Genomic DNA, 15,779 nt, shown 5'->3' on the forward strand with positions numbered 1-15,779 from the left:
GATGAGGGCCTTCGTCTCCTGCATGGCCTAGAGACCAATCTCGCGACCTCTCTCCAAACGCCTCAGGAGGCTTGACTCCCTTGAGTCCACCCAGTGAGCTCCAAGAGATACCCGTCGCGATTCGAGAGCAGAGCGGGGTTCTTTGCTTCCACTCGAGATGAATGCCTGTCTCCCCGGGTGCGTCTGGAATGCAACCCCGAGATCCCTGTCGCCCCTGGAGAGGAACATTGGCTTCTGGACACAAGCCTAGATGAGGTCTATTGGCCCTGCAGTCACTCGAGAGCAATCCCCAGCTTTCCTTCGCAACTCGAATGGAAGATTGGACTTGCCTGGGCCAACACAAGAGGCAGCCTGAATTCCCCGTCGTAACTCGAGAATCCCGCCGTAACTCGAGAAAAACCACGTGGCTCCCCCGTCATCGCAAGATGAAGCCCTTTCCCGCTACAGCGCCTCAGGAGAAGTCCCACGTTAGGAATTGGAGGTCGAAAGGGCCCTTGGCACCCTTGATGCGACCCACAAAGTTCCCCGAAATCCCGGTCTCCCTCGAGAGGAACACTGAGGTTTTCCGGCACCCCCTCCTCTGAGCCCTTTCTCCCCTCCTGATCTGGACAGGAGGGTCGACTCCCCTGCTTTGTCTGGAAGGGGTTCCCGACCTTCCGGTCGCACCTCAGGATGAGGCCGGTCTCACGAAGACATTCCAGACGTGGCCTCGTGGGTGGTTCCACATTCCGTAGGACCCCGATTTCCCGGTCCCCTCTTGATAAGAACCCGATGCCCGGACACCTCTCCGAACTCCAGCCTGTGAATGAAGTCAACACGAAGGGGCAGTTTTTCCGTGCATCGTTCGGAAAAAACCCCAGGTTCCAAATACAGCTCGACAAGCGGCCTCTCTCCCCGGGGACATCTCGAGAGGCAAGCGGAGTTCCATGCCTCAACCCAAGACGAGGCCTGACTCTCCTGTCCCCAGTCTGCAGGGACCCTGCGATCGGAGTCTGAAATCAGAGGTACCCTGCGGTTCCTGCCTCAACTGGAGATGAGGCCCTCTTCCAATGCACCAAGCCCAGTGGAGTCCCGAGAGGCCCCTCCCACCTCCAGTTTCCCTGGCTTCTCAGAGCCACCATGAGAAGCCCCCTGAGGTCACCTGCACAAGTCGAGGGAACCCAGGGTTTCCTGCCTCAACCCGAGAAAGACCTCGAGAGACCTTCTTCAACACGTCTCGAGGCCACATTCCCCTACCATGGCTCGGGAGCAATGACGCGCTCCCCCTCGCCACTCGCATGGAGACCCGACTTCCCTGGCGCCCCACGAGAGGCTCACTGACCTCGCCGTCGTACCTCGTGAGAAACCGCACACTGGGGCCGCCGCTCGAGAACAACCCCGAGATTCCCCCGTCATCGAGAGATGAGGGCCTTCGTCTCCTGCATGGCCTAGAGACCAATCTCGCGACCTCTCTCCAAACGCCTCAGGAGGCTTGACTCCCTTGAGTCCACCCAGTGAGCTCCAAGAGATACCCGTCGCGATTCGAGAGCAGAGCGGGGTTCTTTGCTTCCACTCGAGATGAATGCCTGTCTCCCCGGGTGCGTCTGGAATGCAACCCCGAGATCCCTGTCGCCCCTGGAGAGGAACATTGGCTTCTGGACACAAGCCTAGATGAGGTCTATTGGCCCTGCAGTCACTCGAGAGCAATCCCCAGCTTTCCTTCGCAACTCGAATGGAAGATTGGACTTGCCTGGGCCAACACAAGAGGCAGCCTGAATTCCCCGTCGTAACTCGAGAATCCCGCCGTAACTCGAGAAAAACCACGTGGCTCCCCCGTCATCGCAAGATGAAGCCCTTTCCCGCTACAGCGCCTCAGGAGAAGTCCCACGTTAGGAATTGGAGGTCGAAAGGGCCCTTGGCACCCTTGATGCGACCCACAAAGTTCCCCGAAATCCCGGTCTCCCTCGAGAGGAACACCGAGGTTTTGCGGCACCGCTTCCTCTGAGCCCCTTCTACCCTCCTGATTTGGACAGGAGGGTCGACTCCCCTGCTTTGTCTGGAAGGGGTTCCCGACCTTCGTATTTCCAAAGTATTTCCAAAGACAACACAAGTATTTCCAAAGACCACACTCAAGTGTGTGTGTGTGTGTGTGTGTGTGTGTGTGTGTATCTCCTCTTGCCGTCTTGGAGTCTGTCTCGGAATCTTCATGTATTTCTGCCTCTGTATCTCCTGACAGCCAGCCGCCGGCCCGTTCGTCTGGCCCCGGCCTCTCCCAGGCGCTCTGGCTCTGGCTGAGGAGCTTGCGCAGGCCAGCTGTCTCCCTTGGCGTGGGTGCGTGCGAGTGTCTGTGTGTCTGTCTGTGTGCCTGCCTGTGGCTCGTCTGCTCTCTCAGGAAGGTCGAGGGCTTGGCGTGGGGGCAAAGGGGGGGGCCTCGGTAGAGCGAAGGGGAGGGGCTGAGGCGCTCCGGTCGACCGCGCCTCCCTGGCTTCTGGTGGGTTTGGGCACCGGACAGGTGCCGGGCAAGTTGGGCGCTCAAGTTTCGCTGCGTCTAGGCCCGCAGGAGGTTCAGAGGCCCCTGGGCCGCGGGGGTTGGGAGGCGGCGGGCGCCGAAGACCGACACCTCCGGGGCCGCGCGGGCCTGAGCAGCGAATGGGATCGGGGGGAGGCCCCGCTCAGCGAGCGCGGCCGGGTCTGGAGTGGCCGCGGGTGGGAGGGCGCCGAGACCTCCGCACCCCTCAGCCCTGCCGCCAGGCCCCGCGCGCACGCACGCACGCACGCCCTCCCGGTCAATGGGGGGTCCTGGAAGCCCCTCGGGCCCCCGGGCCCGGCCAGGCGCTTGCTGGTCTGGTGTTGGCGGTGTTCGGGGGGGCGGGCCGGCGTCAGCAGGCTGGAGTCCGGTCGCGGGTCGTGCGGCTCAAGTACAGCACGCCCCGCGACGAGAGGTGCGGCCCGTTGGCCCGACCTGCAGGGCAGAGCGAAAGGGAGGCGAAGCCCAAGGCTCTTAGGGCGCCCCGCGCCAACCGCCTCCGGCTCCGGCCCTATCAGCCTGAAGGCGCCCGATCTCGTCTGATCTCGGAAGCTAAGCAGGGTCGGGCCTGGTTAGGATCTTGGATGGGAGACCACCTGGGAATCCCGGGTGCTCGAGGCTTTTTGCCTACCAGAAGAGGTCCTTTAGCCCCCGCCGCGCGTCCCGATTCTTGGATCCCCCCCGCAGCCCCAGCCCCTCCCGGGCCGCGGGGAGCGGCTGGCCGGGGCCCCGACTCCCGCTGCAGACCTGGGTTGCCTCCGCGCGGCCCGCGAGCCCCTCCGCATTCGCATTCGGCTTCCAGGACACCCGACGACCGGCAGTCCCGTCTCCATCTGGGGCTCCTTTGGCTTGCCTCAGGCAATCCCGGGGCTTGCACCGACTCAAGCCAGATCCCCAGCACCCCCCCCCACCCCCTGCCTCGCAGGCCATCGCGCATGCGCATGTGCGCGCGCACGCACAGATAGATGAGCCCAAACGGGGCATCTATCTTGTTCACTTATACTGTGGGTGGATCTATGCCTGGGAGTCGGACTGCTGGACCATAGGCTACTTCCACTTTTAGTTCCTTCGGGAACCTCCATAATCTTTTCCATACCGGCTCTACCCACGCCCATTCCTACTCACCGTGGAGGAGAGTTCCCTTTGCTCCACATCTTCTCCAGCATTGGTTATTGACAGACATCGCAGTGAGGCCCAATCGGACTCATGTGAAGTGGTCCCTCCTTGGAGTTTGGAGTTGAGCCTCTCCAATCATTAGTGATGTGGAGCAAGATGACCTTTTGGAAATGCAGATGCAATGCTGTCACCTCCCTGCTCCAACGGCTCTCGTATGTTCCCAGCATATTGAAGATACGACCACTTCCCTTCAGGCTTGCTCCTCACGTTCTTCTCCGATGTCTTTTGCCTGGAATGCCCTCTGCACTCTTTGGCTTCCATCCCATAGGGCATTTTTCGTTTCTTGAATGTCCTAAGTTTCCCTGGTCACATAGCCTTCCAAGATGCTATTTTCCCTGCCTGAAATTCTTCCTGCATCTCAACCCTGGTTTACCTAGGTTCAACCTATGGACCTCAACGAAATGGTGCCTCTGGAAAGCCTTCCCTGACACCCAGGTTTTGTGGTGAGGGAAGAGGCCCCTCTATAGGTTCTCAAAGGATCTGCCTGTGATGTATCATTAGAGTCGTCTCAGTGAAAGCAGGAACTCTGTGTCTTCTTCTCTCCGCCTTCTATTCCCTGAAACTTATTACATGCCTCCTAGCTCATCGTAGGTGCTCAGTATTTACTTAGTGTGTGAAAGACAGAAAAGCTCTTGGAAGCCTCAAGGGGTCACTTGGCTCGGCACTTTTGATCTCTTTGTCTATTTGGCGATTCAATTCTTTCCTTTCCTGGGTTGATGTGTACACTATATTCGAGGCACAATCTAAGGCATGAAGACATATCCATACATAGAGGTTCTTGCTTTCAAGGAACTCGTACAGCAGACTTCTACAAGTTAGGGCTTTTCAAATGCTCTAGAAGAATGGGAACGTTCAGTATGCTCCATTTTCATTTCAAAGAAAGATCGTTTGACTTCCATAGCAAAGGTGGAGACCTTCCAACGTTGAGTCCAAGACTTATACCTTGACCATTTCAGGCAAGTCTTGTGGTTCCTTCTGGAGGTGTGTGGCTCTTGCAGAAATGTGAAGATCTTCCATCGTCCTCAGACTTTGGTGTCATTTGCAATCATCCAGAAAGCTTCCAGGTCTAGGTTCCAGACCACCACCACACACAGTCAGTAGCCAACGGAGTGGATTCCAGGAATACGCATTGTTCACCGGCATTACCGTTGATATTGTTGCTGCACACTCAATGCAGTGGGCAGGGCCTGGATTGTCCACTGGGTCTCATGTGGAATGGAAAGAAGGGCTCCCCCCCCCCACACACACACACCCCACCCCCACTGTTGACAGCCTTGTGACGAGAAACGGTCCCCGAAACAAGAATCAGACAAACCAGAGAAGCCCAGATGATAGTCCTTGAGATGAAGGAACTAAGCAGCTGGTTGCGATGGCACCAAGGGGAAAGGTTGCTCTTTTTGTCTGCCCCTCTACTCCTTTCTTCCTGGACGCCTTAGGGTTTTGTCATGGAGATTTGAAAGAAAGTGCACAAAAGTCATATGTGTTGAATCAAGATTTTGCATTTAACCATCTCTCAAAAAGGAAGAGAGCTTCACCTGCACATGTTTCTTTCAAAACCGTCAATTGCTTTTCAATTCTGGGGTTTCTCTCTTGCCTTGTTCAGTTAGCCTTAACAGTAAAAATCAACGAAAACTACATAAAGATTCAAAGATACCAACAAAGGACAGCTTCTGTTTTTGAAATCATCTTTCCATTTAGTAGAACACGAGCTCTATTCTTTGTATTTTGCCTAGGGAATTAGCAATGTCCTGGTTCAGATGGCAAGGCATCCGCGCGCAGGAGACTGGGGTTTGATCCCTGGGTCGGGAAGATCCCGCCGGAGAAGGAAATGGCAACCCACTCCAGTATCCTCGCCTGGGAAATGCCACGGACAGAGGAGCCTGATGGGCCGCAGTCCATGGGTTGTATTAAAGTTGGGCTCAACCCAGCAACTACGAACACAAGTATTTCCAAAGACCACACTCAAGTGTGTGTGTGTGTGTGTGTGTGTGTGTGTGTGTGTGTGTGTGTATCTCCTCTTGCCGTCTTGGAGTCTGTCTCGGAATCTTCATGTATTTCTGCCTCTGTATCTCCTGACAGCCAGCCGCCGGCCCGTTCGTCTGGCCCCGGCCTCTCCCAGGCGCTCTGGCTCTGGCTGAGGAGCTTGCGCAGGCCAGCTGTCTCCCTTGGCGTGGGTGCGTGCGAGTGTCTGTGTGTCTGTCTGTGTGCCTGCCTGTGGCTCGTCTGCTCTCTCAGGAAGGTCGAGGGCTTGGCGTGGGGGCAAAGGGGGGGGCCTCGGTAGAGCGAAGGGGAGGGGCTGAGGCGCTCCGGTCGACCGCGCCTCCCTGGCTTCTGGTGGGTTTGGGCACCGGACAGGTGCCGGGCAAGTTGGGCGCTCAAGTTTCGCTGCGCCTAGGCCCGCAGGAGGTTCAGAGGCCCCTGGGCCGCGGGGGTTGGGAGGCGGCGGGCGCCGAAGACCGACACCTCCGGGGCCGCGCGGGCCTGAGCAGCGAATGGGATCGGGGGGAGGCCCCGCTCAGCGAGCGCGGCCGGGTCTGGAGTGGCCGCGGGTGGGAGGGCGCCGAGACCTCCGCACCCCTCAGCCCTGCCGCCAGGCCCCGCGCGCACGCACGCACGCACGCCCTCCCGGTCAATGGGGGGTCCTGGAAGCCCCTCGGGCCCCCGGGCCCGGCCAGGCGCTTGCTGGTCTGGTGTTGGCGGTGTTCGGGGGGGCGGGCCGGCGTCAGCAGGCTGGAGTCCGGTCGCGGGTCGTGCGGCTCAAGTACAGCACGCCCCGCGACGAGAGGTGCGGCCCGTTGGCCCGACCTGCAGGGCAGAGCGAAAGGGAGGCGAAGCCCAAGGCTCTTAGGGCGCCCCGCGCCAACCGCCTCCGGCTCCGGCCCTATCAGCCTGAAGGCGCCCGATCTCGTCTGATCTCGGAAGCTAAGCAGGGTCGGGCCTGGTTAGGATCTTGGATGGGAGACCACCTGGGAATCCCGGGTGCTCGAGGCTTTTTGCCTACCAGAAGAGGTCCTTTAGCCCCCGCCGCGCGTCCCGATTCTTGGATCCCCCCCGCAGCCCCAGCCCCTCCCGGGCCGCGGGGAGCGGCTGGCCGGGGCCCCGACTCCCGCTGCAGACCTGGGTTGCCTCCGCGCGGCCCGCGAGCCCCTCCGCATTCGCATTCGGCTTCCAGGACACCCGACGACCGGCAGTCCCGTCTCCATCTGGGGCTCCTTTGGCTTGCCTCAGGCAATCCCGGGGCTTGCACCGACTCAAGCCAGATCCCCAGCACCCCCCCCCACCCCCTGCCTCGCAGGCCATCGCGCATGCGCATGTGCGCGCGCACGCACAGATAGATGAGCCCAAACGGGGCATCTATCTTGTTCACTTATACTGTGGGTGGATCTATGCCTGGGAGTCGGACTGCTGGACCATAGGCTACTTCCACTTTTAGTTCCTTCGGGAACCTCCATAATCTTTTCCATACCGGCTCTACCCACGCCCATTCCTACTCACCGTGGAGGAGAGTTCCCTTTGCTCCACATCTTCTCCAGCATTGGTTATTGACAGACATCGCAGTGAGGCCCAATCGGACTCATGTGAAGTGGTCCCTCCTTGGAGTTTGGAGTTGAGCCTCTCCAATCATTAGTGATGTGGAGCAAGATGACCTTTTGGAAATGCAGATGCAATGCTGTCACCTCCCTGCTCCAACGGCTCTCGTATGTTCCCAGCATATTGAAGATACGACCACTTCCCTTCAGGCTTGCTCCTCACGTTCTTCTCCGATGTCTTTTGCCTGGAATGCCCTCTGCACTCTTTGGCTTCCATCCCATAGGGCATTTTTCGTTTCTTGAATGTCCTAAGTTTCCCTGGTCACATAGCCTTCCAAGATGCTATTTTCCCTGCCTGAAATTCTTCCTGCATCTCAACCCTGGTTTACCTAGGTTCAACCTATGGACCTCAACGAAATGGTGCCTCTGGAAAGCCTTCCCTGACACCCAGGTTTTGTGGTGAGGGAAGAGGCCCCTCTATAGGTTCTCAAAGGATCTGCCTGTGATGTATCATTAGAGTCGTCTCAGTGAAAGCAGGAACTCTGTGTCTTCTTCTCTCCGCCTTCTATTCCCTGAAACTTATTACATGCCTCCTAGCTCATCGTAGGTGCTCAGTATTTACTTAGTGTGTGAAAGACAGAAAAGCTCTTGGAAGCCTCAAGGGGTCACTTGGCTCGGCACTTTTGATCTCTTTGTCTATTTGGCGATTCAATTCTTTCCTTTCCTGGGTTGATGTGTACACTATATTCGAGGCACAATCTAAGGCATGAAGACATATCCATACATAGAGGTTCTTGCTTTCAAGGAACTCGTACAGCAGACTTCTACAAGTTAGGGCTTTTCAAATGCTCTAGAAGAATGGGAACGTTCAGTATGCTCCATTTTCATTTCAAAGAAAGATCGTTTGACTTCCATAGCAAAGGTGGAGACCTTCCAACGTTGAGTCCAAGACTTATACCTTGACCATTTCAGGCAAGTCTTGTGGTTCCTTCTGGAGGTGTGTGGCTCTTGCAGAAATGTGAAGATCTTCCATCGTCCTCAGACTTTGGTGTCATTTGCAATCATCCAGAAAGCTTCCAGGTCTAGGTTCCAGACCACCACCACACACAGTCAGTAGCCAACGGAGTGGATTCCAGGAATACGCATTGTTCACCGGCATTACCGTTGATATTGTTGCTGCACACTCAATGCAGTGGGCAGGGCCTGGATTGTCCACTGGGTCTCATGTGGAATGGAAAGAAGGGCTCCCCCCCCCCACACACACACACCCCACCCCCACTGTTGACAGCCTTGTGACGAGAAACGGTCCCCGAAACAAGAATCAGACAAACCAGAGAAGCCCAGATGATAGTCCTTGAGATGAAGGAACTAAGCAGCTGGTTGCGATGGCACCAAGGGGAAAGGTTGCTCTTTTTGTCTGCCCCTCTACTCCTTTCTTCCTGGACGCCTTAGGGTTTCGTCATGGAGATTTGAAAGAAAGTGCACAAAAGTCATATGTGTTGAATCAAGATTTTGCATTTAAGCATCTCTCAAAAAGGAAGAGAGCTTCACCTGCACATGTTTCTTTCAAAACCGTCAATTGCTTTTCAATTCTGGGGTTTCTCTCTTGCCTTGTTCAGTTAGCCTTAACAGTAAAAATCAACGAAAACTACATAAAGATTCACAGATACCAACAAAGGACAGCTTCTGTTTTTGAAATCATCTTTCCATTTAGTAGAACACGAGCTCTATTCTTTGTATTTTGCCTAGGGAATTAGCAATGTCCTGGTTCAGATGGCAAGGCATCCGCGCGCAGGAGACTGGGGTTTGATCCCTGGGTCGGGAAGATCCCGCCGGAGAAGGAAATGGCAACCCACTCCAGTATCCTCGCCTGGGAAATGCCACGGACAGAGGAGCCTGATGGGCCGCAGTCCATGGGTTGTATTAAAGTTGGGCTCAACCCAGCAACTACGAACACAAGTATTTCCAAAGACCACACTCAAGTGTGTGTGTGTGTGTGTGTGTGTGTGTGTGTGTGTGTGTGTGTATCTCCTTTTGCCGTCTTGGAGTCTGTCTCGGAATCTTCATGTATTTCTGCCTCTGTATCTCCTGACAGCCAGCCGCCGGCCCGTTCGTCTGGCCCCGGCCTCTCCCAGGCGCTCTGGCTCTGGCTGAGGAGCTTGCGCAGGCCAGCTGTCTCCCTTGGCGTGGGTGCGTGCGAGTGTCTGTGTGTCTGTCTGTGTGCCTGCCTGTGGCTCGTCTGCTCTCTCAGGAAGGTCGAGGGCTTGGCGTGGGGGCAAAGGGGGGGGCCTCGGTAGAGCGAAGGGGAGGGGCTGAGGCGCTCCGGTCGACCGCGCCTCCCTGGCTTCTGGTGGGTTTGGGCACCGGACAGGTGCCGGGCAAGTTGGGCGCTCAAGTTTCGCTGCGTCTAGGCCCGCAGGAGGTTCAGAGGCCCCTGGGCCGCGGGGGTTGGGAGGCGGCGGGCGCCGAAGACCGACACCTCCGGGGCCGCGCGGGCCTGAGCAGCGAATGGGATCGGGGGGAGGCCCCGCTCAGCGAGCGCGGCCGGGTCTGGAGTGGCCGCGGCTGGGAGGGCGCCGAGACCTCCGCACCCCTCAGCCCTGCCGCCAGGCCCCGCGCGCACGCACGCACGCACGCCCTCCCGGTCAATGGGGGGTCCTGGAAGCCCCTCGGGCCCCCGGGCCCGGCCAGGCGCTTGCTGGTCTGGTGTTGGCGGTGTTCGGGGGGGCGGGCCGGCGTCAGCAGGCTGGAGTCCGGTCGCGGGTCGTGCGGCTCAAGTACAGCACGCCCCGCGACGAGAGGTGCGGCCCGTTGGCCCGACCTGCAGGGCAGAGCGAAAGGGAGGCGAAGCCCAAGGCTCTTAGGGCGCCCCGCGCCAACCGCCTCCGGCTCCGGCCCTATCAGCCTGAAGGCGCCCGATCTCGTCTGATCTCGGAAGCTAAGCAGGGTCGGGCCTGGTTAGGATCTTGGATGGGAGACCACTTGGGAATCCCGGGTGCTCGAGGCTTTTTGCCTACCAGAAGAGGTCCTTTAGCCCCCGCCGCGCGTCCCGATTCTTGGATCCCCCCCGCAGCCCCAGCCCCTCCCGGGCCGCGGGGAGCGGCTGGCCGGGGCCCCGACTCCCGCTGCAGACCTGGGTTGCCTCCGCGCGGCCCGCGAGCCCCTCCGCATTCACATTCGGCTTCCAGGACACCCGACGACCGGCAGTCCCGTCTCCATCTGGGGCTCCTTTGGCTTGCCTCAGGCAATCCCGGGGCTTGCACCGACTCAAGCCAGATCCCCAGCACCCCCCCCCCACCCCCTGCCTCGCAGGCCATCGCGCATGCGCATGTGCGCGCGCACGCACAGATAGATGAGCCCAAACGGGGCATCTATCTTGTTCACTTATACTGTGGGTGGATCTATGCCTGGGAGTCGGACTGCTGGACCATAGGCTACTTCCACTTTCAGTTCCTTCGGGAACCTCCATAATCTTTTCCATACCGGCTCTACCCACGCCCATTCCTACTCACCGTGGAGGAGAGTTCCCTTTGCTCCACATCTTCTCCAGCATTGGTTATTGACAGACATCGCAGTGAGGCCCAATCGGACTCATGTGAAGTGGTCCCTCCTTGGAGTTTGGAGTTGAGCCTCTCCAATCATTAGTGATGTGGAGCAAGATGACCTTTTGGAAATGCAGATGCAATGCTGTCACCTCCCTGCTCCAACGGCTCTCGTATGTTCCCAGCATATTGAAGATACGACCACTTCCCTTCAGGCTTGCTCCTCACGTTCTTCTCCGATGTCTTTTGCCTGGAATGCCCTCTGCACTCTTTGGCTTCCATCCCATAGGGCATTTTTCGTTTCTTGAATGTCCTAAGTTTCCCTGGTCACATAGCCTTCCAAGATGCTATTTTCCCTGCCTGAAATTCTTCCTGCATCTCAACCCTGGTTTACCTAGGTTCAACCTATGGACCTCAACGAAATGGTGCCTCTGGAAAGCCTTCCCTGACACCCAGGTTTTGTGGTGAGGGAAGAGGCCCCTCTATAGGTTCTCAAAGGATCTGCCTGTGATGTATCATTAGAGTCGTCTCAGTGAAAGCAGGAACTCTGTGTCTTCTTCTCTCCGCCTTCTATTCCCTGAAACTTATTACATGCCTCCTAGCTCATCGTAGGTGCTCAGTATTTACTTAGTGTGTGAAAGACAGAAAAGCTCTTGGAAGCCTCAAGGGGTCACTTGGCTCGGCACTTTTGATCTCTGTGTCTATTTGGCGATTCAATTCTTTCCTTTCCTGGGTTGATGTGTACACTATATTCGAGGCACAATCTAAGGCATGAAGACATATCCATACATAGAGGTTCTTGCTTTCAAGGAACTCGTACAGCAGACTTCTACAAGTTAGGGCTTTTCAAATGCTCTAGAAGAATGGGAACGTTCAGTATGCTCCATTTTCATTTCAAAGAAAGATCGTTTGACTTCCATAGCAAAGGTGGAGACCTTCCAACGTTGAGTCCAAGACTTATACCTTGACCATTTCAGGCAAGTCTTGTGGTTCCTTCTGGAGGTGTGTGGCTCTTGCAGAAATGTGAAGATCTTCCATCGTCCTCAGACTTTGGTGTCATTTGCAATCATCCAGAAAGCTTCCAGGTCTAGGTTCCAGACCACCACCACACACAGTCAGTAGCCAACGGAGTGGATTCCAGGAATACGCATTGTTCACCGGCATTACCGTTGATATTGTTGCTGCACACTCAATGCAGTGGGCAGGGCCTGGATTGTCCACTGGGTCTCATGTGGAATGGAAAGAAGGGCTCCCCCCCCCCACACACACACACCCCACCCCCACTGTTGACAGCCTTGTGACGAGAAACGGTCCCCGAAACAAGAATCAGACAAACCAGAGAAGCCCAGATGATAGTCCTTGAGATGAAGGAACTAAGCAGCTGGTTGCGATGGCACCAAGGGGAAAGGTTGCTCTTTTTGTCTGCCCCTCTACTCCTTTCTTCCTGGACGCCTTAGGGTTTCGTCATGGAGATTTGAAAGAAAGTGCACAAAAGTCATATGTGTTGAATCAAGATTTTGCATTTAACCATCTCTCAAAAAGGAAGAGAGCTTCACCTGCACATGTTTCTTTCAAAACCGTCAATTGCTTTTCAATTCTGGGGTTTCTCTCTTGCCTTGTTCAGTTAGCCTTAACAGTAAAAATCAACGAAAACTACATAAAGATTCAAAGATACCAACAAAGGACAGCTTCTGTTTTTGAAATCATCTTTCCATTTAGTAGAACACGAGCTCTATTCTTTGTATTTTGCCTAGGGAATTAGCAATGTCCTGGTTCAGATGGCAAGGCATCCGCGCGCAGGAGACTGGGGTTTGATCCCTGGGTCGGGAAGATCCCGCCGGAGAAGGAAATGGCAACCCACTCCAGTATCCTCGCCTGGGAAATGCCACGGACAGAGGAGCCTGATGGGCCGCAGTCCATGGGTTGTATTAAAGTTGGGCTCAACCCAGCAACTACGAACACAAGTATTTCCAAAGACCACACTCAAGTGTGTGTGTGTGTGTGTGTGTGTGTGTGTGTGTGTGTGTGTATCTCCTCTTGCCGTCTTGGAGTCTGTCTCGGAATCTTCATGTATTTCTGCCTCTGTATCTCCTGACAGCCAGCCGCCGGCCCGTTCGTCTGGCCCCGGCCTCTCCCAGGCGCTCTGGCTCTGGCTGAGGAGCTTGCGCAGGCCAGCTGTCTCCCTTGGCGTGGGTGCGTGCGAGTGTCTGTGTGTCTGTCTGTGTGCCTGCCTGTGGCTTGTCTGCTCTCTCAGGAAGGTGGAGGGCTTGGCGTGGGGTCAAAGGGGGGCGTCGGTAGTGTGAAGGGGCGTGGCTGAGGCGCTCCGTCGACCGTGTCTCCCTGGCTTCTGGTGGGTTTGGGCACCGGACAGGTGCTGGGGAAGTTGGGTGCTCAAGTTTCCCTGCGCCTAGGCCCGCAGGAGGTTCAGAGGCCCCTGGGCCGCAGGGGTTGGGAGGCGGCGGGCCCCGAAGACCAATACCTCCGGGGCCGTGCGGGCCTGGGCAGCGAATGGGATCGGGGGGGCCGGATGGCCCCGCTCAGCGATCGCGGCCGGGTCTGGAGCGGCCGGGGGTGGGAGGGCACCGATACCTCCGCACCCCTCATCTCAGTCCCCAGGCCCCGGGCGCACGCGTATCCTGCCAGTTACTTCCTAGCACCAAACTGATTTTTCCTCAACATTGTTCAGTGCCTGTCATGGAGGGAAAGAGGGAGAGTTACTGAAAAAATATTCAAAGTCTCTTATAGGAAAATATTTTGAAATATTATATTTTAGAAGTATAGACTAGTAAATTTTTTTTAAAGTATTCATCCTATTATGTACAGGCTGTAAAATGCTATCAAGGGGCACTTTTGGATAAATACTTTAAAATATACGAGTCATTTTGGCCTGTGTGAAACAGACTAAATAGCCTAAGCCATGAGTTCCGTTTTAGTCTTAACTCAGATCAACTCGTGGTGGTGGTGGTGGTGGTGGTCATTCGTTAAGTCGTGTCGGACTCCTTGTGACCCATGAACTGCAGCACGCCAGGCTTCCCTGTCCTTCACTATCAAAGAGCCCTGTCTTTTTCACTATCAAAGAGCCCTGTCTTTTTCGGCTACTGTTGTAAATCCCGTAGACTAGCTGATAAACAACAGAAAGTTGTTTCTTGTAGTCCTGGAGGCTGGGGAGTCCCAAGATCATCAGCAGGTGCCACGTCTGGTGAGTCATGTTTCCTGGTTCCTAGACTGCCTGCTGCTTCTCCCTGTCCTCGCAGCACGGGAGCCCATTCCTTCCTGGCCTGACCCCTCCCAGAGTGCCTGCCTCCTAGGATCATCACCACGTGCGGGGTGAAGTTTGAGGGCCCATAAACTGTCAGCCCATTGCAGTCCCTAAGTATACTCTGCATTATTTCAGTCTTTTGAAATAATTCGAGCTTTCCTAATAGCCCAATACATGTTCTTTTTGTTATATGTTCGTTGGGCTCTTGAAAATAATATGTATCAGTGGGAATGCAGTGTTCCGTGTGTATCAGTTACATCAGGTATGTCACTCATGTAATTCAGCTTCCAGTAGCCACGTTGAGTAAAAGCAGAAGTAGGTGAAATTACCTGTAATATATTTTATTTTAACACACCCCAAATATTATCATTTCAGTGTGTAATCAACATGATAAAACCTAATGCAATAGTTCACGTTCTTTTTTTCATGCTAAGTCTTTAAAATCCAGCATGTGTTTCAGGCTTGCAGCGCATCTCATTGTAGAGCCAGCCACATTTCAGGTACTTCATGGTTGCAGGTGACTACGTACCAGGGAGCCCAGTTCCAGGAGAGATGTGTCTTTAACGTCTCCCACTGGGATTATGAACTCGGCTGTTACTCCTTTTCTATTTCTGTCAGTTTTTATGTATTGATATTTTGAGGTTATGTTATTAGGTACATTCAAGTTTAGAATCCTCATCTTCTTGCTAGACTGAACTTGTATCAGTATGAGATGTTCTTTTTTATTGCTAGTAATGCTTCTTTCTTTAGACACTATTTGACAGTGATGTTGCCACGTCAGTTTTCTGTCCGTGTTAGCTTGGGTATCTTTTACTTTCACCTGTCTAAAAGACCTTCCATCTTAACATGTACCTCTGAATAGTGTATAGTTTTCACTGGAATCAGTTTGAGTATTGGCTCTGTTTATAATGTTGATATTTCAGTGTGTAGACACCTCCCATCCTGTTGTGAGGGGATACTTGGCATTCCATTGGAGGCGGTGCAGGGGAATGAGGACTTATTTTGAGCTGAGGGGGCACTTGGTGTCCTTTTTCCTTGAAGCAGGATCCGAGGGGTTCCAATCGAGATTCAACAGGTGAGACAGTCCTCCTCTTGCGGTGCAAGGGGAAGTTGGGATTCCTCTTGAGTTGAAGCATGGAATGGGCCCTCATCTCCAGATGAGGTTGGAAACACGGGGCTCTTGTCAGCTTGTGGAGGGAACCTCGGCTTTCATCTAGAGTTGGGACTGGGATCCTGGGCCCCCTTGAGTTGCATGAGGGAGTCCAGTCCCCTCTGGAGTTTTGAGAAGGAACTTGGGATTGCTCTCGAGGCACTGCAGGAGAAAAAGGCCTCAACTCGGGTGGACGGGGCAATCTCGTGGTTTGTCTCGAATTGAGGCAGGTGGCTTGAGATCCTCTCCAGGTAACACTGGGAACTGAGGAAGCCTCTCGTGTTTCCTCAGGAAAGTCAAGTCTCCATTTGAGTAGTGAGGGTGAGTCTGAGAGAGTTCTGGAGTCACAGGAGGGGGATCAGGCCTCATTTCGCATGGAAGGGGGAATCTCTATGTGTTTCTTGAATTGTGGCCAGAAGTGTGGGTTCCCTCGGGGGAACCAATGAGGGTTGCCATGGGGACCTGATGGAGCCTCTCATGTTGTCTCTGGGAAGTTGGGAATCCATTCGAGTTTTGAGGGGCCTTCTGGGACTCCTCTCTAGTTGGTGCAGCAGACTAGGGCATCATCTCGAGTTGAGGCAGGAAACTGAGGGTTCCTCTCCAGCTCTTTCAGGGA

The 15,779-nt window shown here is 55.3% G+C and overlaps 3 pseudogenes; all 3 read left to right on the forward strand.

Moving 5' to 3' along the window:
- Positions 1-3,007: 3,007 nt before the first annotated feature.
- LOC139180791 (5S ribosomal RNA) lies at positions 3,008-3,127 on the forward strand (annotated as a pseudogene).
- A 3,426-nt stretch (positions 3,128-6,553) lies between these two features.
- Positions 6,554-6,673, forward strand: LOC139180800 (5S ribosomal RNA; annotated as a pseudogene).
- Positions 6,674-10,099: 3,426 nt separating this feature from the next.
- On the forward strand, positions 10,100-10,219 carry LOC139180811 (5S ribosomal RNA; annotated as a pseudogene).
- The last annotated feature ends 5,560 nt before the right edge of the window (positions 10,220-15,779 follow it).

Source organism: Bos indicus, chromosome 29 (genome assembly GCF_029378745.1).
Source record: "Bos indicus isolate NIAB-ARS_2022 breed Sahiwal x Tharparkar chromosome 29, NIAB-ARS_B.indTharparkar_mat_pri_1.0, whole genome shotgun sequence".
Classification (NCBI taxonomy): Eukaryota; Metazoa; Chordata; class Mammalia; order Artiodactyla; family Bovidae; genus Bos; species Bos indicus.